Below are 27,260 nucleotides of genomic sequence, written 5' to 3' on the forward strand. Positions count from 1 at the left end.
CTGAACAATAAAGTGACACAGTTCTTTCAATTCTGCTTTCTTGCACAAGTGAAAGGAGATCAGACATAAATGGGGTGTCCAAGTATAGTGCCTACAACAGGAATCTCCAACACAGGGCCTGTGGGCACCATGGCACCTGACAACACCTTTCTTAGCAACCACTAAGAATTTTCAGGAACTGGATGGGGCCAAGTGAGGCTCTTGCCCAGAGTGGCTTCTGACTGGCCACTGGAGATCTGATTGTCTGTGCCCATTTAAATAACACTGCTTTGATGGCAACTGCCATCACAGCGTTGGTTTTATCAACTCTCACTTCTCCTTCCCACAGTATCTTTACAGTTACCTCTCTTCTCCCCTTCACTTGGATTACTTCCATTTGTGTGTATGTGTTTGTTTGTGTGTCTTTGCCTCCTGTGACAGCCATTTTGTGGTTGCGCCCACTACCCTGTGTCAGAATTCCAAAGATGCCCACAGGATCATAAAGGCTGGGAGACCCTGGCCTACAGTGTCAAAATCCAAAGAATGGTGTCTTTCAGGACTTGCTAAATAAGGTGTCTGCTTAGGCCCTTGCAACTATTTGGTAATGTTGAATAAAAGTAGACAGGTGAGGGGTAGGCTGACCATGTAGCTTATGAGGGAAGTTCCAAGTCGCCTGCACAGGAAGACCACTGACAACCAAACAAAGCCAAGCAATCAACTGCTGTCAGTGCTGCACCGGCCATTTGGCTCAGACCATTCAGCAGCAACAATGGCCACTGTCAGCTCACTAGTTGCTTTCTCCAGTGCAATGAGGGGACACTTAGCTGAGCTTACTCCTGGGCCATTTTAACTCCCCAGCTGGCCCAGAATACAGATGTCCTTCAGGGAAACTTTGAATTTGAAACACTAGGCTGACATACTACCTGATCCAGCTGCTGTTGATACATCCAGTAACCCCGAAAGCTGGGCTTATGAAACATAAATAATACATCTGTCAGTCTAATCTCCTTGGCAATGTCCACATAAATATTAGGAACCCTGCACATGTCAAGGTGGTAAAGTCTGCACAGGAATTCAAGAGAACTATTAATCTTGAGAATAACTGAGGAATCTGAGCACAGCACTATGTGGTTTCCACTGTCTTGACAGATGCTTTCGCTACTAAAAGCAGCACCTTCTATATGAGCTTCCTCAGAAGGATGGAATAAATAAACCCAAAGGCAGAATTCATCCATCTTAGAAAACTAGGACAAAATCCTAGAGCAGGAAAACTATTGGCAAAATAGTGTTGCATATTGCCTTTCTAGCCCTGACCTGAATAACCCAGGCTAGCCTGATCTTGGCAGATCTCAGAAGCTAAGCAGGATAGCCCTGGCTAGTATTTGGATGAGAGACCTCCAAGGAATACCAGGGTTATGATCAATGCCCCCTCTAAAGCTGTGGAATCTTGTGAGCAAACATTCTAGTTTGTGAGCTAGTGGCATTCAAGTTGTGAGCGAGTGATTTGGCTACTGCATAGATCCGTTTGCTCTGCAGCCATCCTTCCTGAGCCAAGGCAAAAACGTGTGAGCCGGAAGCTAAAAAACTGTGAGCTAGCTCACACTAACTCAGCTAAGATGGAACACTGGCCATGATGCAGAGGCAGGCAATGGTCAACCTCCTCTGAATGCCACAGGGTCAACGTAAGTCAGCTGTGACTCGACAGCACTTTCCATGACCAGTGCCTTTCCTGCCCTGACTTGGATAGCCCAGGCTAGCCCAATCTCGTCAGATCTCAGAAGCTAAGCAGGATCAGCCTTGGTTAGTATTTGGATGGGAGACCACCAAAGAAATCCAGGGTCACAATGCAGAGGCAGGCAAGGGCAAACCACCTCTGAATGTCTCTTCCTTTGAAAACCCTACGAGGTCACCATAAGTTTGCTACTACTTGATGGCACTTTCCACCTACAGGACCCTTCCTGGACCATTTAACATGCTGACTGCAAGAAACTGACAACTCCCATGATACCTTACTCACGCCAAGTACTATGCAGAGCTGAACCTTTATAATGCATTAGGATGCAAGGGGAGAGCAGAAGCTGCTCTTGTGACTACAGTTTTTATGTGTGTGTGTATATGTGCTTGCACCTTTAGCAAGGAGCTGGAAGAGAAGGGGAAGATGGGTGGCGCCTTTCCCCTTGCCAACATTTGCAACTTTTATGCTTATGTCCTTTAGCTAGAACTGGCCTCCTTTAACTACTGGCCTGCTCAGTCATTTCAGCAGCTCAGAGAGAAGTGTGTCCCCTTTCGGCTTTGCCTTCAGGCTGAAAAAGAAGTTAACTCTTTCCTGACTGGGCCCTTTACTTTCTTAAATACATAGATCTGCCTCCCATTAAGTTTAATTTGGCATTCAGAAACAGGCTTGGCAGGTCAGGTACCTATGGGCTTCATGGTTCTTCAAAAATCTTCAAAGGGCACAGTAAGTACTTTCTGAGATCAGTAGTTAAAAATTCATTACTAAAAAAACTGCAGCGTAGGCCTTTATACTTTCAGCACTGGCAAATAAGCAACTAAAACACTGAAAGTTGGGTTCTCTTCAGGCTCTTTGCATACTCAAGCAGAGGCAAACATTTTCTTTACCTCTGCAGGAAATTCCCCACACCCCTTAACTACATTCTTAAATTAGAGGGTACACATGTTGCCATACATACATGAATCGTCGCACTCTTGGATATTTAAAGAATTTTTACAAAGATGTACACAACTAAACAACTATTGAGTCATTTTCAGCAAAGCTGAGCGCCTTACACCTCTGTCCACAACCAAGAACTCCCATCTTCAAGATGTTCTGGCAGTGGAGTGAGAATGGACAGTATTTTAATGGACTCCTTGAATAAGGAGGGTCCAAGGGCCTTTATGCCTTTAACAAGCGGGCTAAATTTTTGCAAACTGGGCAGCGAACCCTTCCCTGACAAGAAAATGAAGCAACAAGAAAAGGGTTTACCTGCTGCCTTCCCATGTGTCAGCTATTAGTTTAAAAGGCACAGGAGCCTTGCTATTTTAAAAAAGCTGGCAACCCTGGAAAATCACACTGCCAGAAATGCCATAAGACCCCTATAGCCCATCAGACTGATTTGCTATTAGTTTTATCCCTGCACAGCTTGATAATTGGATGAGCAATTCCTAATCTTTTTGTTTTTAACTTCAGCAACCAGCCACCATTACATTCCACATGCTCAAATGGAAAAATTGACTTTAGTTGCTGCTGCAAGATTCAACAGTAATCTAGGCCACTCTGGGGGAACCACTGCACAGTAAGTTTTCCCATTATCAATCAAGTGGAGAGTCACTTCACTCTACGTCCATTATAGTAACTCTGCAAAGGTGTTTCAAATATGGAGGATGACATCTTTGCTTGCTGCAAGGAGAAAACTAATACTCAGCAAGAATATCAGGAAAGGGGGGGGATTAAGATAAACAATGAAATGTAGGTGTAACATAAGCAAAATTGTGATGAGGAAAGTTATTGCAGGAATGGACTCTGATGTAGTTACTCAGCAGAGAAGGGGCAAGGCAAATTTGGCTGCAATTTTACTTGGATCAAGACCTATGCATGGACAAGGCATTGTACGTTAATCAGCACCTAGTCCCAGAAATAGTAGGGCTGATCAAGAAGTCTTTCTACAGAAGACAACACAGTGTGTCTGCGCCAAAGAGAGCACTTTATTGGCTGTTGCTAAATGCAATCAAGCTGCTTTGTTTCCTCTCTAACCCTTGTTTGATGTACACCACAATTGTTCTGCTCTCTCTCTCACACACACCTACATTTCCAACAATAAAGATGGTCTTTACAAAAACAAGCAAATTATTAAAAGAACCCACAGAGCCACAGTGTTGATAGGCACTAAAGATTACACCTGGACAGACACATCCCCCCCCCCCATCAAAGGGTGCTTTCTTCAGTAGGTATTTCAAGGCAAGAGTGGCTTTGCTCTTCTCCAGGACCCCCGAACCTCTTTCCAGGCTTTGCTTACCTACAGCAACTCTAACGGCATCTTGCCAGCCTCTTGCACTTGCCAGACGGCTAGACAGCTTGCAAAAGACAGCAAATGGAGGGAACACTGAAATGTAGCAGTATTGATCAATGCAGGGACATCAGGGCACAAAAACATTCACCCTGCTGCAGTCAGTGGCAACTGTCTCTGGAGCCAGGATCTTTAAAGGGGAGGAGTATTTTATCCATGCATACAACTCACCACGGCAGCAGCTATCGTTTATATTACATCCTTACACGCACACAGTTTTCAGACATGTCACCCACAGCTCCGAACACTGAGCTGCGGGTGACATGTCTGAAAACTGTGTGCGTGTACATCAAGCTCTGAGAGGATACAAATTTAAATAAGCAGGGGGAGGGGGTAGAGAGAAGCACACAAAAAAGACAGCCCACCCACCCCCCGACGGCTGAGCCAGAACTGTGCACCGAAAACCTCTGATATCCCTTACTGCATCTCCTGGTCCCCGTTAAAAACCCAACACACTCAGTCTGCCCCCCCCCCCGTTTTGTTTCGGTGCACCAATGAGTGAACTTACTGCTTTGACAGGGAAGAGGCCACCAAGCCTCTACCGGGCCTCCTCCCTCCTTTCTCTCTTCCCTTTTTTAATCTACAAGAGACGACCCGGCGAGCCCGGAGTTGTGTCTGCTGCCGTTCAAAGTCGCGTCTGCAGTTCAGCGTCGCTTCCCCTCCTCCTCTTCCACCAGCAGCAGCTCCTGGCCGAGGCCGGCATGCCCTGATGCTCGCGGCTCGCTTTCTGCTTCCTGGCCGCCGCCGCCGCCACCATTGTGTGCGCGGCTCCCTGGGTCGTGATCAAATCCCTCGGGTGGCGGCACGAACGAACAAAGGGCCAGAAGCAACAGCCGGCGCTCGCAGGCTGGAATAAGCCGGTCGCGGGGAAGCATGCTCACTGCAAAGCCCTGCTCAAGGAAAACAACGTGCCGTTTCCCATCGCCACTTGCTCTCCCCACCCCGCTTCTCCCGCCCCTACAAGCCCGGCTTGCCAACTGCGCATTTGCGCCTGGCGCGCAGCAAGCGAGCACGCAAGCAGCCGGCGCCGACAGGATGGATGCAGGCGACAAAACGGGGGGAAGGAGGAGGATGGATGGGAGAAGGAAGCGGTGCCGTTCACCTTAGGACGAAGGGGGCTGCTTATGAGTCTTACACGCCATGCCTGCCCCCGCCCCCCTTTCTGTACCTGATCAAACCGCACTCCTCTTCCTGCTGGGCGCCGGAGCTGCAGTTCCGGGGGGACACAGATGGGGCCGCGGACCAAAATAAATAAATAAAAACAGAGGCGCATCCGAGCAGTCACTCAGTCATTTTAGCCAAACCTCCAGGCGCTTCCTGTTAAAAAAATGAAACGGAAAGGAAAAAAGATCCAGTTCGCAGCCGGCTAGTTACGAACAGACAGTCCGTCCCATTTCCTAGCCCCACAGATCACCCTTGAGCAAGGATTTTCGGCTCCCTTCAGCGCCCTTTCATGCTCACTGCAGTCTTCGACGCTGTTCGGGCTCGCTACCTGCCCGCTTTCATGCTCACTGCAGTCTTCGACGCTGATCGGGCTCGCTACCTGTCAGCCTTCCCTCCAACCTTTAAATCGCGTGCTGGCGCTTCTCTCATTTCCTTTCCTACAAAACAACTTGAGTTGAGGAGGTAGTTGCACAACTGACAAAGTTCCCCATTTCTGGCACCGTTTGCCTCCTCTAGCTGAATCGCCAACCCCGACCGATTCCCGAGGTCAGGATGGGAAATCGTCTGCATCTATACCTTTTGCAGACTTCGATGAGGTGGCTGGGGGTGGGGATGGAGCGGGAAGGCTTGGACCATTGCAGCCAACAGTGGAGAGCGCTGCTGGTTTTGCAGAAGTCACTAGGTTGCATAACAAAAAAAAAAGTTCTTACTAAAGGCTTGCTCTTGGTTGCCTGTACCCTTATTTAATACAGCAAACTGTGGGGCCTTCCCCCTAGCGCCCACATTTTATAATGGACCACCGGAGCAGATCTTGTTTGCTGCATATTCCTGTAGCTCTGACCAGAGGTGTCACTTAGGAAGTATCCTTGGTGTTTTCAGTCTCACAAACATCTCTCCCTCTGTGAACATTATGGAAATATTTTTAAAAAACACACTACAAGTCCTCTTAAAATGCATGCGGTTTTACCCTTGTACAAATCTGCAAAGGCTGGCTGCTTCAAAAAAAAAAAAAATTAGGATCATCAAGGTGTGGACACATAGGTAATACACTCCGGAAAATCAAGACAGGAATGGGCTGGACTAGTTATGACTATGCGTTATCACACCCTTCTCCCTCCAGCCACAACCTGTATTAGCATAATCACTGAACTGCAACCTAACTATGGACAGAGCAGAAAAGGGAACTGAGGCAGGAAGTACAACAGACAAGGGCACAGAACAAGTCTGCCTTTCCTGTTCACTGAATGTCTGCATTGGAGAGATCAGAGCACTTGGTATTTGTTTATGCTTTAGGGATTTGTGCCATTTGCTGGAACGGACATCAATGCAGTACTTCCCCATCTTCCCCGTTTAACTGACTTATGACTTATTTTTTATATCCAACTTTTCTCCCCCGTGGGAACCCAAAGCAGCTTGTCACGTTCTCCCCTCCTCCGCCTCATCCTCACATCAGCCACCTTATCAGGCAGGTAAGGCTGAGAGATTGTGATGAGCCAAAGGTCACCTGGTGAGCTTCCATGGCAGAGTGAGGACTGTAGCCCAGGTGTCTCAGGCCCCAATCACACACTCTGATCTATATGTCTCACACCGGCACAGTCGGCATAGGGCAATAAGCAGTGTCTCAGTATTTCTATTGTTTTAAAATGTATTTATAAGCTAGCTGCCCACAGAGCTACAATACATGATGTACAAATGCTTCGAGCAATTAGACCTACGCATGCAGTAAAGGAATTACCGGTAAGTGCTGCTAATAGCACACAGAGCAGAAGGTTTTTTGGCAGCAACCACCAGTGCTGAATACAGCACAGGTTGTATCTTCCTTCCAAGTTTATGTACCACTGGTCATTAAGGCGTCAGACTCTTCCTTTTAAGTTTCCCAAAACATTTTAATTTTCCCCTTCAACAATTCCTTTTTAAACCTGGCTAAACAGGTTTCTCACCCTAAAAGACAATGGCATAATTAGACATTTCAAGAGCCATGGGAGCGGTATGATCTGACTTTAGATTAAATTTTATTCCCAATAATATGAAAAGTGGCCCTCATTAACATGTATAGACACGGGGCACTCTTGTGAAACACAGCCACATCATTAAAAAGTTTTGAGCACAATGCGCACGGAGAATGAAGTGCACATGCAAAGGCATGAGGCTGAACAAACAAGAAAAGAGCCAAGGAGTGGGAAGCAAACAGAAGGCTGGGTCAACCTATTCCTTCTTTCCCTGTTTACTAGCAAGCAAAGCAGTGATTGAGACCTGTGAAACACCCACCCACATCAGCTACCATCACTGAACAGCAAAATGAAAAGAGAGACAGCAAGGAAGTAAGCACTACCTAGTTTCCCCACCCCTATTTCCCCTCCCCCCCCCATATTTCTCTTGCTGTTTCCCTGCCTCCTGTCCTTCCCATGTGACATCAAATGATTCAGATCCCACTGCTCAGGGTGCTGATTCCTGTTCCTGGCAATAGACGGCTGAGTGTTTGACGGTGGAAACTCCCAAGGGAGGAGCAGAAGGTTTTGTGTTGCCATCCACTAATGTGCAGCCTGCAGAATGGGTACCTCCAAACCTTTCCTTTCCCATAGGCAGAACAAGATCACATCCTTCAAAGATACACATTACGGTTTTAACCAAAACACATAATATGCACTGCAGATTCATGTACTAATTTCATTGTGTGTACATCAGAAAATCAGGTACTGGAGAGCTATGATTAACTGCTGGCCTCATCAGCATGCTTTCATGGGGTACATGTGGCAAAGAAAAGACGTGTGTATCTACCTTTTGTGCTATGGCGTCCTCACACCAGCACACTAAATCTTTAACACAAGCCCTGTGTGACATATGAAGCAACTGACTGAGGGTCCAGGAACAATTCTGTAGCACACACTGTTTTCTGCTGGAATACAGTCATACACCATCTCCTCCATTAAAGTGCAATGCATCTTCATGACTCAAAGGAAGCATCCAAGACCATCTTTTCAGGATGCAAAGCTTTTCATGTGCTTCTATGGGAAATACAAACACCCTAAATGAAAGATGAAAATGTCTTGATTCTCTGTCAGATCTTCAAACACTCAAAAACTACCTTGAATAGTACTTACTTGACCATTCTCCACTGCTGTATACAATACAAACAAACAAGGTAGTGATGGGGAGAAGCAGTTACTCAATGGAACCCAAAAAGGAAAACCTCACCGACAAAGGAGAATACTATGCAGGAGAATCAAATGATAAAGTGGTTTTATAAAGTATCATTGGTAAAGCCAATGACTGCAAATTGACCAATAAAAATTGTATTTAACCAGCCTCTTAGGTTTTACTCCCCCATGGTCCAGTTGTATACTCTGTACTCCAAAAAACATGCAGTGCATTCTCTCTCCTTGCAGTACATATTTTCCCAGCCATTGCAATAGGTAGGCTTCTATACATACATACAGCAGGGAAGCATTTCCAGCTATGTGCTGTGAAACCTGTGAAAATGGGCCCCAGGCTTTTGCAGTGTTACAGATTTGTACATCCTTGGTTTTTTTAAAATGGGTCACCACTAGGGTTGCCAACCTCCAGCCAGTGGCTGGAGATCTCCTGGAATTACAACTGGTCTCCAGGTGACAAAGTTTAGTTTCCCTGGAGACAATGGCTGCTTTGAAGGTGGATTGTCGTGGCAATATACCCTGCGGAGGTCCCTCTCCGAACTCCACCTCCTCAGGCTCCAACCTCAAAATCTCCAGGTATTTCCCAACCCAGCGCTGGTAACCTTAGTCACCGTACTAAGTAAATTTGGAGTTTTAGGTCAGCATACCAAAAAAACTTGGAAACTACTGCAGTAAGGAACTCATATGGTTTGTCACTATATGAGAATATGTTTTATAGATTGTCCCCACATTTCCAATAACAGAATTATTATAATACTTTTTGTCTGCTGTTCTAACTACAGCAGAGATTGGAGGACAGATCTGATCCAATAAGAAAACGACACGGAGTCCATGACTGTTTGTCTCAAGTGATTCATATTCCTTGAGAATGACTTTCCTATTATGCTTTGGAATTAATTGCACATGTAGCAGAGACTTCAAGTTCTAAGGGTGGTAGAAATGCTGCCGTCCTGTTGATGTCAACTAAACATTAAATAAAAATTACTGTTTTGAAATTACAGTTCTTGTGTTGCCTCAAAAGTCATCTGGTCTTGTGGACCTGCACAAGAAACCCTGTGTATTCCAAGTCGCTTTTATGTCTCATTTTAAATATTTGTGAGACAATGAAATGGTTCTGTTGAATTTGTTCAGTTAGCATGTGGCATATTTTCTTCAAAGTATGGAGAGCATGCTGGCCAAACATGACTGGCAGTTCTCCAGAGAAATGGGGGGGGAGGGACACATTCCATCAGCAATCACACAATCCATAGTAATTGGTGATTCACATTCCTTTCTAGCTGTTTTAAAGTGAATGTTATTTTGCATCACACCATCAATAAGACACAAAGCAAGGAATATGAGAGTGCAGATAGCACAAATGCTGAGTCATGCCCAGTTCTCTTTCAAAGTTAAAGCATAGGATTTTCACTCTTAAGATGCACGGGACTTTTGCATTAACATTTCCTTTTTCAAAAAAAAAATTTCAACTTAGGAAACAAAAGTAGACCTTCTGTTGCATGATTGCCTTTGGAATAGACCACTGTAAAATAATTGTAAATTCTTACTGAGTGGTAAACCTGTGTGTGGGCTGTACTTCAGACCACAAGAGTGGATGCACACACACATATGCATAGGGGGATGCAATGTGACTGAATGCTCATAAAGGACACAAAGAGATGCCCTGCTGCATCACATCCAGCATCCTATCTCTTACAGTGGCCAACCAGCTCTCAGGTAAACAAATGGGACACAGAGGCCATGGCCTTCTTCCAAAGCTGCTTCCTGGTATTCATAGATTTATTGCCTCTGAATGCAGAGGTTCCATTCAGTCACCAAGGCTGATGGAACTAACCTCTATGAATCTGCTGAACTCCCTTTTAAAGTCATCTACGCTTGTGGTACATCTAAAGGCAGCAAATTCTGCCAATTAATACTTGTTGAGTACTTGAATCTATTGCCCATCAACTTATTTGGGGGCTCCCAACTTCCACTACTATGGGGCATGGAAACAAAGCTCTATTCTCTATCTAGCAAATTAAACAGCACTTGTCCTAATACTGATCCATGTGAGACCTCACTGCTTACTTCCCTCCACTGCAAGAACTGTTCATTGCTCTGATGTGGATAGCCCAGGCAAGCCCAATCTCATCAGATCTCAGAAGCTAAGCAGGGCCAACCCTGGCAAGTACTTGGAAGGGCAACCTCCTCCAAGGAATACCAGGAGTGGGACGCAGAGGTAGGCAATATTAAAGCCACTTCTCTGAAACGTCCTAGCCTCACTAGGGGTTACCAGAAGTCACCATGACTTCCAGGCGCGCTCTCTCTCACACACACACATACACACACACAGAACTGTTCATTTATTCCTACTCTTTGTTTCCTGTTATTAACCAGTGTTTAATCCATATGGGGACCTGTCCTCTTACCCCATGACTGCTAAATAAACTCAAGAGTCTGTGATGAGAGACCTTGCTGAAAGCTTTTGGTAAGTGAAAGGATATAATGTTTATGATTACCAGCATCTACATGCTTCTATACCTTTCAAAGAACTAATCTGTACCCATAAACCCTTAAAATCCAGCTATCAGTGAAGAATTCTAGCCTAGTCTTTTTTATGTGCAGGGAATTATTTTGTATACAGGTGCACTTAGTCATATGAGTCTCCATATGCAGCCTGGAGTATACCGTTCAGACATGTTTATTACCTCAGTGAGTGCTGGGCATCGATGGCAACTGCTTCCGAACAACATTCATCAATTTCTTTGGAATTCCACAGGGAATCCTTAGTTCCATATAATACACTTTTCAAAGAACTTATACTGAGGTTGTACACTCTGTCCACAGTGACATCAAATGGATGGGAAGCACTATTCTAACAATGCCTTCAGTTCTTGTTTTCTTTTTTTTGATTAGGTGAAACAGAAGATCTCAAGATATATCTTCATTGTTTTAACCCTACACTAGTCAAAGTCAAACAAATGTAAAGAGTAGAATGACTCTACTGTAACAACTTTGGGCCTACTTTGGTTTTGCTCATCTAGAGTCAGTGAAAGCTATGAACCTTCCAATTTTCTTGCAGCGTCAGCATTCACTATGTGTTCCCGTGTCAACAGGGATCAATGAAAACATATTCCATGTTCTGCAGGCCTTTATGAGACTTTTCCATTTTCAGAAAATTACGCACCAAATCCTACTTCCTTTTCTTGTATAGTTAGACTGATTGACAAATTAAATGCCCAGATGGAATGGAAAGCTAGCTTGATGTTTGTTCTAAAAGTAAGCAGAATGTGGAAAGACAGACCAATTTCAACCCTACCTTATAAGATGAACAAAAGGGTCTTGTATGATTATTTAAACAGAAGATGCCAACTGAGTACTGGATCCACTTCAAGGTACTGGTATTGACCTTCAAAGCCTCGCGCGGCCTGGGGTCGACATACCTAAGGGACCGCCTCTCCCCAAAGGTGCCCTGGAGAGCCTTGCACTCTTGCCAATCAAGATCTGCTGGCTGTCCCGCAGCCTGAGGGACATCCATTTAGCCTCGACCAGGACCAGGGATTTCTTTGCCCTGGCCTGGTGGAACATGCTCCCGCATGAGATCAGGGCTCTGTGAGACCTTCTATCATTCGATAGTGCCTGTAAAATGGAGCTGTTCTGCCAAGCCTTTGGTTGAGGCAGTGGCCATCCAGTAAAAAAGTCGGCCTCCCCTGCTGAAGCCACCACTACCACGTGGCCCAGATTAAACAAGCTTAGAGTCCAGCGGCCTCACTATCAGAGACTGTACAATAACTGGTGCAATCTGTTTTTAAATTATTTGTTTCAATGTTTTAACTATTATTGCGTTTTTTGTGATGCCAATTGGCCTAATTATTGTTGTGATCTGCCCTGAGCCCGTTCATGGGGAGGGAAGAATATAAATTTGAAAAATAATAAATAAAATGTTGAGGAAGGCAGGGTCAGTTCCATTTGGCAAACAGAGAATTCTGGCCACCCTCCTCATCCATGTGTTCTTCTTTCCCCACCAGCTTGCTCACAAGCCCTCTCAGCACCTGTGTTCCCCTACACGTGGCACTGGGCAATGCATGTGGCTGGGAGCAAGGGTGGCAGGAAGACTCACAAGAGGGGAAGTGTACATGGGTGGTTAAGGGCAGCAGTGGGTCCTGTTAGAACCCCGGAAACTGCCAGCCTGGAGGAATACAATTTCAATTGTCCATTTGGAGTAAGAGCCACTAAAACTGTGCTACATTTTTAACAAAATTGTAGACACACACATATTTCCACACAATATGGGAAAGATTCCAAAAATATATATCAAAGACACTTCTGGAGGGTTGGAGTACATAAGCTATAAAGTGCTCAAAAGTTGTTAAGACTCTAATTTCTTGTATTTATATGAACAAAAACCCTTATGTTGCAATGGTGTGAAAACTATGTTTTTTATGAAGAGGCAAACCTACTTCTTACTCTATTAAATAAATGTACTACAGTTCTTGTCCAATTATTGTATACAGATACATTGATATGTCCAAATACTACCAGTAATAAGAATCTACATTTATAAGTTATACATAAACTTCCAGAGTCGGAACTTTACCTGATACAGTAGCTGAATATAATAGCAAGATTACTCCCAAATAAAATCTAGATTTATCTACAACCCAATTGGTTTTACTAGTTTGGTGTAGTGGCTAAGTGTGCAGACTCTAATCTGGGAGAGCCGGGATTGATTCCCCACTCCTCCACTTGCACCTGTTGATGTGACCTTGGGTCAGTCACAAGCTCTGGCACAGCTGTCCTTGAAAAAGAGCAGTTTGCGTCAGAGTTCTCTCAGCCCCACCCACCTCACAGGGTGTCTGTTGTGGGGAGGGGGAGGGAAAGGAATTTGTAAGCCGCTCTGAGACTCCAAGTGAAGGGCGGGGTATAAATCCAATCTCTTCTTCTTCTTCTATATAACATTAATTGAGACCCATGGTGTGTGGGGGGATCCCCTTTTCTCTTCTTTAAAATATGGTGCTATGTTTCTAGTCAGGGAAGCACTCTCCTGGGCGCCACTGATTATTATCAGTGCTGAGAGAACTGGTCTTGCACACTCCTTTGACAGGAATATCAGTAGTATTTTAACTCCTTTCAAAAGGGGGGGGGCATGGTACTTGAACTGTACAGTAAACAAAGCAAGCTCCAAACACAATCTGTGAAACTACCAGGAAGGTGTTTGCTTCATTGGGTCAGATACATAAACTCTTTGGCATTTGTGTATACAGCAGTTCAGGCTACTGATATTCAAAGCCCTTTCACTAGGTAAACAGTCGCTGGTAAAGATGTCATTCTCCAGTCAACTGATTTTCAAACAAAAGACCTTTGTGGGGAAGAGAATTGGTACACTTTGCATAGACACCACAGAATTCACTTTTCAAAGCACTCCATGTGGCAGCAAACTGTGGAGCAGCTCAGCAGGTGGATTGGGTGGTTTCTGAACACCCCTGCAGGCAGGGGTGGGAAATCTGCCATGATGTGCCAAAAAATAAAGCAGTGCACATTATCAGTGTGGAGACAGTCACCATGCTACATTTAAAGCGGCTTATGGGTGATGTCCATGTTGGTTTGGGACCGCAGAAAGCTTCATGAGAGACAGTTACTGTTACTTAAACAGGGAGAAGTGTTAGAATATGCCACTAAATAAACAGCAAGTTAAAAGCATAAGCAGTGAAAATTAGGTAAAAGATTCTCACTATCACAAGCAAATGACTGATCCTAGAGTAAGGCTGCCAGGCCGGTGCCTGCAAATTCTGGATGCTTGGGGGAGCAGACTCTGGCCAGGAGAGTGTCGCAGCTGCTCTAATATCATTTCTGGGTGATTGCCCAGACATGATGTCACAGCCCCTACAACAAGCTAGGAATTTCCCCAATATCTATGATAAAGATAACTGAAATGAGGGGAAATTCCTAGAGAATCGGTGATGTTGTAATGTCAGTTCTGGGGAAGTGATATCACAGTGTCTGCAACTCGCCCCCTCCCCCATTTTTCTCCCACTGCTCAACTGATCAAGCATGGGCAGCTGAGAACAGGGGTGGGAGTTCACCCACCTCGGGCAGGCACATGGTAACCCTATCTTGAAGAAAGCTGAAATAACTAGGTAAGGTCATGGTATTATCACTGTATACTCAACTTCAGTGTATACATGATCCACTTGACTTCTTAACTGACAAGCATTAGTGTGGCATGCAGCTCCAGCATGATTCAACATATTATCTGAAACATAGCACATACTGTTGCAACATCTGCTATACAGATGCTTGACTGCATTATCGATTAGAGTAAAAGTCCTGGGAAACTCAGAAGCAGAGCATGAGAGTGTTTTGCAATTCCTTCAGGTGTGTTTCCAACATCTCCCCAGAGGCATACCGCCCATGAATACTGAGGTTCTATTCAGCTTTCCCAGTTAGTAGCCATACATTTCCATATTATGAGTACATTAGAGATCATTTTTTTATCACTGCAAAGACACCCAATTTCTTATCCTTTTCCCTACTACCACTACTACTAGTTAACATGTGCTGGAACGCATTCAGAATCAGCAATACTGTCTTTTTTGGGTGAGTATTTGTGTGTGTGTGTGTGTGCCTGGAAGTCATAGTTGACTTCTGGCAACCCCTAGTAGGGCTTGGACGTTTCAGAGAGGTGGATTACTACTGCCGGCCTCTGCGTCCCAGCCCTGGTATTCCTTGGAGATCTCCCTTCCAAGTACTTGCCAGGATCAGCCCTGCTTAGCTTCCGAGATCTGATGAGATTGGGCTTGCCTGGGCTATCCAGGTCAGGGCAGCAATACTGTCTTTTTTATTTTTAAAAAATTATTTTTATTAAATTTTTACATAAACTACATAAAAATACAATTTGAAGATAGATGTACATAAACTACATAAAAATACAATTTGAAGCTTCAGTGAGTTATATCACCATATAGTACAAATAACAGTTAAAGTTAGTAGTTGACATGAGCAAACTCTATACAATCACACTCGCATCTCGAAACATAAGAAAGGACGTTACTAGAGCCTTAATTCAGGTACAACAAACAGTAATATTACAAAACATCTGAGACTGAGTGACCCATTTTACCGTAGCCATAGGATATCCATCACTGGAGGAATATCCTGCAAGTTGGATAGATAAGTTAGGATAGGAAACCAAACAGAAGTAAAATTGGTGTGGGTAGGACATTTATCAAATCACGTAGGATTGTCCGAAGCAATACTGTCCTTGAAGCAGCAATACAGCGATGATGACAGGACAAAAGGGATACAGCCAGTACTTATTTAATGTTGCATTGATTCCATACTGTTTTATTTACTTTATTTATTTATTCTTCACATTTCCACCCCACCCTCCCAGCTAAGGCTGCCAAGTCCCCCCGAGGGGTGGATAACCCCCCGCTTTGGAGGCCCGATTTCCGCCATCGCGGAATCGGGCCCCGGGGAGAACCCGACCCCGGCGTGCACGTCAGCCGGAGGTGACGTGATGACGCAGGGCATGCTGGGGGCGGGGCCAATCTGAGGGCAACCCGCTATGCATGCCCGGCGTCATCACGTCACCTCTGGCTGATGTGAATGTGGCGCGTGTGCGCGCTCAAGACGCCATCCGGGAGCCCCCCGCCGCGGAGAGAAATGGACTTGGGAACCCTACTCCCAGCCGGGGCCAGCTCAGGGCCATCCTTCCTGAGCGAAGACAAAAATGTGTGAGCTGGAGCCTAAAAAACTGTGAGCTAGCTCACACTAACTCAGCTTAGAGGGAACACTGGCCCTGATTTCTTCTGGGAGCTCGTTCCACCAAGATGGATCCGCCACCGAGAAGGCTCTGGCCCTGGTTGTCGACAGCCTGGCCTCCTTAAGACTCAGGAGGGCCAATAAATTCTGGACCCCTGAATGCAGTGCTCTCTGAGGAATAGGGTTGCCAAATGCATTTTGGCCGGGAGCGGGAGGCTCCCGGCCGGCGTCTAATTTGTGTGCACGCGCCACCCGGAAGTGACGTCGCACGCTGGGGGCGGGGCCATGCCATTTGAGGGGAAAACAAAGAGTTTTCCCCTCAAATGGCGTGGCCTTGCCCCCAGCGTGCGACGTCACATCCGGGTGACGCGCACGCGGGTGTGGGGTTTCCCCCAGGCTCGATTCCACGCGGGGCGGAAGTTGGGCCTTGAAAGCGGGGGGAAATCCGCCTCCCGGGGGGATTTGGGAACCCTACTGAGGAATATGTGGGGAAAGGCAGTCCCTCAGGTATGTAGGCCTCAGAACACAAAGGGCTTTAAAGGTAAAAACCAGCACCTTTAAATGAATTCGGTATACTATTTACAGCCAGTGCAATACCTTAAACACAGACTGGATGTGCTTCTAGATTGGGAGTCCCATCAACAACCTGGCCACAGCATTTTGCACCAGCTGCAGCTTCCGAATTTGAGAGAAGGGCAGCCCCATGTAGAGAGCATTACAGTAGTCCAGTCTCGAGATGACCATTGCATGGATCACTGTTGCCAAGTCGTTGCATTTGAGGAAGGGAACCAACTGCCTGATCAGCCGAATATGATAAAAGGCTGACTTGGCAATGGCTGCTACCTGGGCCTCCATTGTTAAGGAGGCATCCAGGAGCTCTCCCAAACGCCTAACCTCCAGCGCTGGCACCAAAGGTGTCCCATCGAAGCTTGGGAGTGGGATCCATACCCTCAGACTGCCCCGACTCAGGCAAAGGACCTCCGTCCTTGTCGGATTCAATTTCAGCCAGTTCAGCCTAAGCCAACCAGCCATGGCCTGTAGCAGTTCATTTAACTCTTTTGCTTGTAAACAGGAGAATTACATATGTTTCACTCTGGCCTGGAACTTACATTTCATTCCTTGTGCTGGAGAATCATGGGGGTGCTAACGGGACCTGATGGTAGGATCCAATACTATGAGTATGAAATTAATGGGACCCAAAAGTATTTAGCTTTGGCTGGATTACCATTTCTAAAAACAATGGGCTAGGCCAGTGCTCACAAGCTGCATCTTTTAAATTCAAATTTCTTTACACCAGCAAAAAGCTTCTTTCCTTTGTTTTCTCTATAAAATTTATAATTTTTATATAAAATGGAAAGGAGGAGTTCATATTTTTCTGGATCATAGCCATGAAGGTTTCTAATGTATAGTTCTAAACATTCATTAGATTAAACATAAAGTCTAGATCCCTTGTGAATATTTTATGAAAACAATTGGGAACATGTGACGAAAGTGTTCCTAGTCACATGGATTGACTTAGTAGTAAACAGGCTTCAAAACATGTTCTATTTTTTTAAGTCAGTAATCTGACTTAGAACATTATATTTCAGCTAAGAAAAAATAATCTCTATCCTACCTTTTCTGCAAAAAGTATAACAAAACAATTAAAAAATCAATGGTGTTAGGGGGAAAAATATTAAGAACATTCACCACAGTCAACATGTCCTTGGATATTTTCATGAAATAACCTAATAAAGGGGGAAACTGTTCAATTTGCAGCAAAGCAGATTCCCACAAATACAACTGGCACTTTTTGCTTTCTTGTTTTAACAACTTATCTGTTCAATTGTTTAGCATATGGTAATATTTCACACCTTAAATGTTTATTATTGAATTATTGAAACAAATTTTCAGAAACATGCATATACAGTTCATTTCCAAAGTCTGCCAGGCACTTTTTTTTTAAATTTTAGACATTATGAGTTGGATACAAAGGTTATTTCTGCTTAAAGAAGGCACTACTCCCAGTAGAACAGAACTTCCCTCCTCCTTCTCACACTAACCTCCCTGAAATTCTGTTCCTGGGGGGCAAGGCACTAGGGTTGCCAAGTCCCCCCTGGCCACCAGCAGGGGATGAGGGGGTAGGGGTTGCAACATCTAATCTGGAAAATGCCTGGAAATTTGGGGGTGGAGCCTAGGGAGGACAGGGACCTCAGTGGGGTACAATGACATAGAGTCCACCCTCTAAAGCATACATTTTCTCCAGCGGAATGGATCTCTGTAATCTGGAGATAAACTGTAATTCCAGGGGATCCCCATGTCCTACCGGAGGCTGGCACACAGGGCACACTGAGGAACAATATGACAGGTAAATAGTGGCTAAGCAGTCAGTGTGGGCAATCTGTGAAAATCACCTCCCCTTCCACTGGTAGAAAATGACCCATAGAGCTAACCCCATGAATTAGACAAACACATACAAACAGTAAATCTCCATTCATGAGAACAGTTATGCTCAGATGCTAATGAGGGGTAAGAATTTTTAAGAAGTTACACTAAAGTAAACCTTGCAAGCAAGGTTTATATCAACATATGACCACTTACTACTGCTTCTGTTCACATAAGTGAAATCCAGGCTGTCATCACTGATGGACTAAAGTAAAAACAGAGTATAATAACATGAAATTCTTTTAGATAAACACAGCATTATGTGGATTTCGATAAAAGCTAGTGAAACAAAACACATCACAAGGATTTCTTCCTTTAAAAAAAACAAGCAAATAAACTGGAATAGATTAAGGCCATTAGAAAACAAAAAACCAGGCATTCTAAATGTAACTGGATTTCAAATTCTGCATTCATCTTACTGTATCCCATAAAAGCTTAGTAAGCTACAGACAGTCTGCTAGTCTTGAATGAACCACAACACTCCTCTTTGTAACTGGGTTTATGGGAGAACTCAAAGGCAGTAACGCCCCACACTTTCCTTTTGTTATGACTTAAGGTCCTGTATAATCATGCCCATACTACATGAAAGTCAGGCACAATGAGTCCCTACAGAATCCCTAATTATATGTCATTCTTGGATTATGAAAAAATAGAGAATACATTTACAGTATGATCCTAACTGGAATCAGTTGTGCTAATTTCAATGGGGTGTATTTATCAGTACATTAAAGATACCCCGTCTGCTTCTGTCCCAATCTTAGTTCCTAGATTGAAATACAAAGAACAGCATATTTATGTATTAAGTTTTTATCTAGCACTTCCTTCAAAGATTTCCCCACCCTCTTTTTATCCTTGGGCTGGCAAGTCCCCCCGGGGGGCGGATTTCCCCCCGCTTTGGAGGCCCGATTTCTGCCCCCGCGGAATCAGGCCCCGGGGGAAACCCCGCCCCCCATGCACCTCACAGGGAAGTGATGTCATGACGCCGGGCACGCTGGGGGCGGGGCCACATCCATTTGAGGGGAAAACATAGAGTTTTCCCCTCAAATGGCTGTGGCCCCGCCCCCAGTGTGCCCGGCGTCATGATGTCACTTCCCTGTGACGTGCATGTGGCGCGCACTGCGCACGCACACACGCTCCGGCAGCCACCCCAGAATCCCCCGCCAGCGAGGTAAGTCTGATTTGGCAACCCTATTTTATCCTGAGAGAATTGGTAGGTTCCCACAGTTAGGGAAGAGGATTTGACACAGATCTCCCACAGCCTTCTCCGACAATCTTACCACAATATGAACATTTCATGCCAGTGATACCACTCAGTTGCTCAGGAGCAACCTGCGGCTCTTCTGAGCACTCTTCCCCAAAGTGGTACCTGCCCCATGTTTCAGGAAAGTAAGCAAGGCCCTTGCTTATTGGGGCTGGTGGTTGGAAAGTGGTTCCCACCTCAAAACAGCTGGCCGCAGAGAAGAGAGTAAAATCACGACTATGGCAGCCATCTGGGAAAAGAGCAAGCTGGCCACAGTGGGGTGGCAGGGGCTTTATTTCCCTTTCTGCACGGCCAGCTTGCTCTCCCCTGAGCTCCTTGGCAATCTCACTCCTTCACCTGAGCTGCTGTGCCTTATTGCTTAGGAGAAGTGAGAAGGCAGAGTGGAAAGCCCTTCCCCTCACTCAAAATACACAAGGGCTAGGTAAAGCTCCAACAGTAGTGGGGAAAGACAACGCTACATGCTCAGAAGTGTTAAGGTTGTTGTTAATACTTATTTTTGTTGTCGTTCAGTTGCACAGTCGAGTCAGACTCTTCGCGACCCCATGGACCAGATCACACCAGGCCTTCCGGTCTTCCGCCGTCCTCTGAAGTTTGCTCAATTTCATGTTCGTTGCATCTATGACACTGTCTAACCATCTCATCCTTTGCCGTCCTCGTCTTCTTTGACCTTCAATCTTTCCCAGCATCAGGGTCTTCTCCAGAGAGTGCTCCCTTCTTATTTGGTGGCCAAAGTAGTTGAGCTTCAGTTTCATTATCTGACCTTCTAGGGAACAGTCAGGGTTGATTTCTTTTAGGATTGACTGATTTGATCTTCTTGCAGTCCAAGGGACTCTCAAGAGTCTTCTCCAGCACCATAGTTCAAAAGAATCTTTTCTTCGGCACTCGGCCTTCCTTATAGTCTAACTCTCGCAGCCATACATGACTACTGGGAATACCATTGCTTTGAACATGCGGACTTTTGTTGGCAGGGTGATGTCTCTACTTTTTATCATGCTGTTTAGGTTCGCCATCGCTTTCCTCCCAAGGAGCAGGCAGGCGTCTTTTAATTTCATGGCTGCAGTCACAGTCTGCGGTGATCTGGGATCCCAGGAACGTGAAGTCTGTCACTACTTCCACGACTTCCCCTTCTATTTGCCAAGGAGTGATGGGGCCGGATGCCATGATCTTAGTTTTTTTGATGTTGAGCTTCAAGCCCACTTTTGCGCTCTCCTCTTTTACCCTGAGCAAGAGGCTCTTGAGGTCCTCTTCACTTTCTGCCATCAGAGTGGTATCGTCTGCATATCTGAGGTTGTTGATCTTTTCCCCAGCAATCTTAATTCCCGCTTGTGATTCATCCAGGCCAGCATTTCGCATGATGTACTCTGCATATATATTAAATAAGCAAGGCGACAATATACATCCTTGTCGTACTCCTTTTCCTATGCTGAACCAATCAGTTGTTCCATATCCGGTTCTAACTGTCGCTTCTTGGCCCTTATACAGGTTTCTCAAGAGACATGTGAGGTGGTCTGGTACTCCCATCTCTTTAAGGCCCTGCCATAGTTTGTTGTGATCCACACAGTCAAAAGCTTTAGCATAGTCAATGAAGCAGAAGTAGATATTTTTCTGGTACTCTCTTGCTTTCTCCATAATCCAGCGAATGTTGGCAATTTGATCTCTAGTTCCTCTACCTCTTCGAAACCCAGCTTGTACTTCTGGCAGTTCTCTATCCACGTACTGTTGAAGCCTAGCTTGTAGGATCTTGAGCATGACCTTGCTAGCGTGTGATATGAGTGCAATTGTGCGATAGTTTGAACATTCCTTGGCATTGCCCTTCTTTGGGATTGGAATGTATACTGACCTTTTCCAATCCTGTGGCCACTGTTGCGTTATCCAAATTTGCTGGCAAATGGAGTGCAGCACTTTAACAGCATCATCTTCTAAGACTTTGAATAGCTCAACTGGAATACCATCACCTCCACTAGCTTTGTTGTTAGCAATGCTTTCTAAGGCCCATTTAACTTCACATTCCAGGATGTCTGGCTCGAGGTCAGTGATTATACCGTCGTGGTTGTCAAGGACATCGAGGTCTTTCTTGTATAGTTCTTCTGTGTATTCTTGCCATCTTTTCCTAATCTCTTCTGCTTCTGTTAGGTCCCTACCGTTTTTGTCCTTTATCATGGCCAGCTTTGCATGGAACGCTCCCTTGATTTCTCCAATTTTCTTGAAGAGATCTCTAGTCCTTCCCATTCTATTGTTTTCTTCTATTACTTTGCACTGTTCATTCAGGAAGGCCTCCTTATCTCTCCTTGCTGTTCTCTGGAAATCTGCGTTCAGTTGGGTAAATCTTTCCTTTTCGCCTTTGCCTTTCGCTTTCCTTCTTTCCTCTGCTATTTGTAAAGCCTCATCAGAAAGCCACTTTGCTTTCTTACATTTCTTTTTCTTTGGGATGGTGGTGATTGCTGCCTCCTGTACGATGTCACGAACCTCTGTCCATAGTTCTTCAGGCACTCTATCTATCAAATCCAGACCCTTGAATCTATTCTTCACCTCTACTGTATATTCATCAGGGATGTGATCTAGGTCAAACCTGAATGGCCTCATGGTTTTCCCGATTTTCTTCAGTTTAAGTCTGAATTTTGCAATGAGTAGCTCATGATCTGAACCACAGTCAGCTCCAGGTCTTGTTTTTACTGACTGGATAGCATAGACTTGGATTACTGTGATGCTGAATGGTTTGCCTTGGAATCAGACCGAAATCATTCTGTCATTTTTGAGATTGTATCCCAGTACTGACTTTTGCACTCTCTTGTTGAGTATAAAGGCCACACCATTTTTTCTACGAGATTCCTGGCCACAGTAGTAGATATAACGGTCTTTTGAGTTAAATTTGCCCATTCCTGTCCACTTTAGTTCACTGATTCCTAAGATATCGATGTTCAGTCTTGCCATCTCATTTTTGACCACGTCAAGCTTACCTTGATTCATAGATCTGACATTCCAGGTTCCTATGCAGTATTGTTCTTTACAGCATCGGACTTTCCTTTCACCATCAGACACATCCACAACTGAGCGTCCTTTCGGCTTCGGCTCAGCAGCTTCACTCTTTCTGGGGTTACTTGTACTTGCCCTCTGCTCTTCCCCAGTAGCATATTGGACACCTTCTGACCTGAGGGGATCATCTTCCGGCGTCATATCTTTTAGCCTTTTGATACTGTCCATGGGGTTTTCTTGGCAAAAATACTGGAGTGGGTTGCCATTTCCTTCTCCAGGGGATCACGCTTGGTCTGAGTTCTCTGCTGTGGCCTGTCCATCTTGGGTGGCCCTCCACGGCATAGCCCACAGCATCATCGAACCATGCAAGCCCCCTCGCCACGACAAGGCAGTGATCCATGAGGGGGGTTAATAGTTATACCTTGTATTATTGTAGGTATATGTTTCGTGAGTTGGTCCACACAGCAAACAGTAGTCATGTGGCTGTTCTGGCTGATGGCAATTGCAAACGTGGCTATCCACAAGCTACAGAGTGTTTTATGTTAATCACAAAGTCTGTGTTTGGTTGTTACCAAAGGGGGGGAGGGATGAAATACTACAACATACTGCAAAAGCCTATTATACTATACTATTTTCTCATTATCAAAGTTACAGTGCAGCCATTAAGCAACAAGATTTGGATCAGGGCGCATTCTCAAAGAAACACAGCATGGCTTTCACAGTCTCTCTCTCTCTCGGCTCCTGTGGCAGAATGGGCCTGTTCTGGCCTCCAAGGCCCTATTCCACCCTGCCCCCCCCCCCGGTTTTCCCAACACCTGGAGAGGCTTTTCTTTCTCTCTTGGGTAACCAGCCACCACTACCTGACCTTTGTAAGGAATTGCCCATGGGAAGGGTCAGGACTCCCAGTTTCCCTTCCCTTGCCTCTGTGTCTCCTGCTGCCCAGCACCTGATCACCATGGGGACAGTTTACTGCCTTGTGCACCACTGGAGGAATAGCCCCTTGCTGCCTGCTTCCCCCCTGGCCCTCCTTTTAAAATAGCATGTCCAAGACAGTGGAGGTCTATGTGGTACAGAGAACCACTACCAGTATCCAAAAATATAAAGTATTTATAAAAAAGAAAATGTTCACAAGCATACTTTTAGCCCAGCACCAGACTGAGCAAGGGATTCAAAAGAAATAGGTAAAACACAATTCCTCTGTTCCTCTCTCTATACATGCCCTATCGAATTTTAAAAATTTAGGACAGATTCCTTAGCGTATGATGTTATAGATCTCTACAGAGTTACATTTACCTTGAAGTTCCTCCAGCTCTTCAAAGACAGCACATGGTTAAATGGCTGCCTCCTCCAGACCTCAGTTAAGAGTTCTATCTGTTCTGATGGACTCAACACCAAAGAGAACCTCCTCCTTGCTCCCAGGAGTTTTATCTTCTCCCTTTCCCCTCCCACTGACCGGTCAGGCCAGGTCAAGGAAGCTTATTCTGACATCTCCAGAAATTTCCTTCCTAAAGTCTTTCCAAATCTCTGTTCTCTCTTTGGAGAAGGGGGAGAGTTTGGCCCAACCACCATCTCTCCTGCTAGATCTATTAGCATTTGTATGAAGGTGGGCTGAGGTACATCTGGAAAGGAATTGAACTGACCTCTCCCCCTTCCTGCCTGCTCAGAGAAGGGGGGAAAAAACTTTTAAAACTCAAGGGTGAAGGTTTTGCTCACTTCAAACCTCCAAAGAAAAAATGCATTTCTTCACAGCTCTCAAAATACTTTTTGGACAATTTTTATCACTAACACTGCCAACTGCATCTTTCAGTTGTTTAGTTCCTCATTGTTATGGAGGTAATACTAGTGAGACCCAGTGTGGGACAGTCAATAGTGAAGGATGAGGACCTGGGAGACACAGGTTCCAATGCTCACTCTGCCATAAAGTATTCCTGTGACTTTGGATCAGCCACACTCTCAGCCTAACCTCTCTCAGGGTGAGCAGAGAGCAAAATAACAGTGAGGGATAGAATTATGTATGCCTCCCCTGAGCTCCTTGCAGGAAGAGCAGAATTAACAATCCAGTCATTGTGATAAGCAAATACTAAACCTCTGGAAACATTGATTAATGGTTTTTTAATGAAACAAGTAAATGGAAGAGAGGAGAATGATGCAAGCCACTTTGGGTCCCCACTGGGGAGAAAGGCAGGGTAAAATGAATTGAATAAAGTGTCCAACTGTGACTGGATATACTTATGATAAAGAGTTATGAAAATGATGGCCTTCTGGCTTCCTGTATAGTGAAAGGATTCTTCTCATTCTTAAAAACAGGTATTCCATACCTGATTTCTAGATTTCTTCTTAATTAAGTGGTTTACATGGTACAGGCTTGCAAACATGCCAAGTTGCCAACTATTCAATTTAAAAATGCTCTCAGTTCTATTTTAAGATATGTTTTCCCCTCAAAGCTGAAGTATCCCAGGTTCTTCATTGTCTCCTCTCAAAACGAATTCATCTTGGGTGGCTTGCAGGGCAATGAAGAACAGGGAGGCTCAGATGTTTTAGATAACAGTAAGAAACAAGGACTAGCCCAATTAATGAATGCATGGAACAAACAAGGGCAAGAGTGTCTGAACTGAATACTGCCAATGCAGTACTGCTGGTTTCATACTGATTATGCCACTCACTTTTAAGGTTACTTGTTTGCTAGCATACAGAAAGTTCAAGAGATACAATCTACTCCCTCAAAGACCTTTTTGGGGCCCTAAAGCTTTTCTACCTCTGCCAAATGAAGGTCCTTCTCAGACAGACTTCTCCAGCTGTTTGTCAAAGAGGCTGGGAAACCAGTTTGCAAGGCTTTAAGAATGCTGTTGGGAGAAAACACAGAGGTACTGCTATACTTCAAAAACAGCTTTGATTCCCCTGCATGAAACAACTTTTGGCAGAAAAAAAGAAAAGGAGAGGGAGAGGCCATGTCTTGTTAAAACCAGGGATGCGGAAAGGATTGTTTGCAACTGTGCTGAACTCTCCATTTGGCAATTCTGCCAAAGCAGAATAAGGTTTTTCCACTAAAGGTGAATACGGCTGGCTCAAACACTCTAGTCTAAGGGCCAAGAGACAAGCTAGACAGAAGAAATTTGTGACTGACTCTCCTGTGCTGGGGTGCTTGGGGTGGAGCTGCTGCTGGGGTGAAGCTGCTGATTTGAGCAGGGCTGCAGTACTTGGGAAAAGGGGTTGAATTCTTATTTATTTATTTATTTATTTATATATTTAGATTTATATTCCTCCCTCCCAGCCAAGGCCGGCTCAGGGCCTTGTTATCCAATACCCCTCACCCCCAAAAAAGTTGGGTTGTGTGATAGTGCAATCCTAAAAAAGAGTTACTCCAGTCTAAACCCATTAATTTCGGTAGGATTAGACTGGAATTACTCTACACAAGACTGTAGTTAGGGGACCAGCAGCACCCAGTAGCAGCTAGAGACATGCCGTCTGGGCTTACATGCTTCATTTATGAGTATACACATATCTATACCAACAGAGCATAAAAAACACATAATCCTATCATTGCACAGAAGTGCTTGACAAATCCCTGCAGCTCAGAATACAATGGCTTGTTACCAATGCTCCCTCTAAGCTGTGGAGTCTTGTGAGCAAAAATTCTACTTTGTGAGCTACGGGCATTAAAGTTGTAAGCGAGCGATTTGGCTACTGCATAAATCAGTCTGCTCTGGAGCCGACCTCTCCTGAGCCAAGACAAAAATGTGTGAGCTGGAGGCTAAAAAACTGTGAGCTAGCTCACACTAACTCAGCTTAGAGGGAACACTGCTTGTTACATATTATGAGTTAAAGGGCAGTAGATACATTTGCGCCTGAAGAAAAAATTATAGGCTATTATTGGAAGATTCCAAGTTCCCTTGGAAAACCTCAGGCCTGGATAGCCCAGGCAAGCCCAGTCTCGTCAGATCTCAAAAACTAAGCAGGGCCAACCCTGGCAAGTATTTGGGTGGGAGACCTCCAGAGAATACCAAGGTCAGGAGGCAGAGGCAGGGTTATCAAGCCACCCTCTGAACGTCCTCCATGCCCCAGTAGGAGTCGCCAGAGGTCGCCATGACTTCCAGGCACAGGTGCGCGCGCACACACACACACAAATGCAAAAATACCATGAAGAAAGAAAAGAAAACCTCAGGCCCCAGGATATTCAAGAACCTGTGCATCTGAAGCTGACTCCTAGACATTTGAAACTGTAAACCAAATTAGGGCTCCTAACTTTCCAACTGGCCTTTAGAAGTGGATTGAAATGGGGCAGCCAGCATGCAATAATCTCTGTTTTGAAAAATTCATCTACCAATCTCTGTGTATCAAACTGCTGCTGAAGGCACAACAGCAGGCCAGGGCAACTTTTTTCTGACCTAAATTGGTAATGATAAACCAGGCATGGCTGAAGACAATGGAAGAAATGCACCTTGGTATCTTTCTCTTCTTCTGGCTTTTTACTGTTGTGATGAAGAAAAATGCAACAAGAAGTTG

General features: G+C 45.0%; 1 protein-coding gene across 2 annotated transcripts in view; it reads right to left on the bottom strand.

The window, feature by feature from the left end:
• Positions 1-27,260, bottom strand: part of LRRC8D (leucine-rich repeat containing 8 family member D) — a 107,355-nt gene that overhangs the window by 55,494 nt on the left and 24,601 nt on the right. The window contains exon 1 of one of the 2 annotated variants that reach the window (XM_015420184.1): positions 4,552-4,601. The exons of the other annotated variant lie outside the window; for it this stretch is intronic. The gene's annotated coding sequence lies outside the window, so the exon portion shown is untranslated. Of the gene's footprint in view, positions 1-4,551; positions 4,602-27,260 lie in introns of those variants that run through there. 2 annotated transcript variants of the gene reach the window in all.

The sequence above is a fragment of the Gekko japonicus genome, unplaced genomic scaffold, assembly GCF_001447785.1.
Source record: "Gekko japonicus isolate JY-2015 unplaced genomic scaffold, Gekko_japonicus_V1.1 scaffold134, whole genome shotgun sequence".
NCBI classification, from domain to species: Eukaryota; Metazoa; Chordata; class Lepidosauria; order Squamata; family Gekkonidae; genus Gekko; species Gekko japonicus.